Raw genomic sequence first — 1,077 nt, forward strand, 5'->3', positions numbered from 1 at the left:
GGCAGGGAATGCTGCCACTAGGGACAGGCAGGGAATGGGCAAGGAATATTGCCACTGGGGAAAGGGAACGGGCAGGGAACAGGCAGGGAATGCTGCCACTAGGCAGGGAATGGGCAAGGAATATTGCCATTGGGGACAGGGAACGGGCAGGGAATGCTGCCACTAGAGACAGGCAGCAGGTAGGGAATGGGCAAGGAATATTGCCACTGAGGACGGGGAATGGGCAGGGAATGCTGCCACTAGAGACAAGCAGAGAGCAGGGAGCAGACAGGGAATGGGCAAGGAATATTGCCACTGAGGACAGAGAGTGGGCAGGGAATGCTGCCACTAGGGACAGGCAGGGAGCAGGCAGGGAATGGGCAGGGAATGTTGCCACTGGGGACAGGGTATGGGCCTGGAATGGGCAGGGAATGCTGCCACTAGAGACAGGCAGCAGGTAGGGAACGGGCAAGGAATATTGCCCCTGGGGATGGGGAATGGGCAGGGAATGCTGCCACTAGAGACAGGTAGGAAGCAGGTAGGGAATGGGCAAGGAATATTGCCACTGAGGACAGGGAATGGTCAGGAAACGCTGCCACTAGAGACGGGCAGGGAGCAGACAGGGAATGGGCAAGGAATATTGCCACTGGGGATGGGGAATGGGCAGGGAATGCTGCCACTAGAGACAGGCAGAGAGCAGGGAGCAGAAGGGAATGGGCAAGGAATATTGCCACTGGGGACAGGGAGTGGGAAAGGAACAGGCAGGGAGTGCAGGAGCAGGCAGGGGCAGTGGGTGTGTGAGGGGCACGCTCCGGTTGTGCGATGGGATGCAGCGGGCAAACAGAGGACACATAAGGGGCTCACGGTGGGCACACACAGGGCAAGCAATGGCCGCGCATGAGGCAAACAAGTGGGCACACAAGGTGCACACAAAAGCCGAACAGTGGGCACACACAGGGCATGTGATGCCCAAGCAAGCAGCGGGCACGCAGCGGGCACGGAGCCACGCAGGGACCAGCAGCGGGTGTGCAAGCGGCCCACGATGGGGGGGGCGAGCAAGGGGCAGGGAAGGGGCGAGCAAGGGGCAGGGAAGGGGCG

The 1,077-nt window shown here is 60.8% G+C and overlaps 1 protein-coding gene across 1 annotated transcript in view; it reads right to left on the reverse strand.

The window, feature by feature from the left end:
* Positions 1-1,077, reverse strand: part of CHEK1 (checkpoint kinase 1) — an 8,189-nt gene that overhangs the window by 6,908 nt on the left and 204 nt on the right. The gene's annotated exons all lie outside the window — the stretch shown is intronic.

Source organism: Corapipo altera, unplaced genomic scaffold (assembly GCF_003945725.1).
Source record: "Corapipo altera isolate COAL_440 unplaced genomic scaffold, ASM394572v1 71, whole genome shotgun sequence".
Classification (NCBI taxonomy): Eukaryota; Metazoa; Chordata; class Aves; order Passeriformes; family Pipridae; genus Corapipo; species Corapipo altera.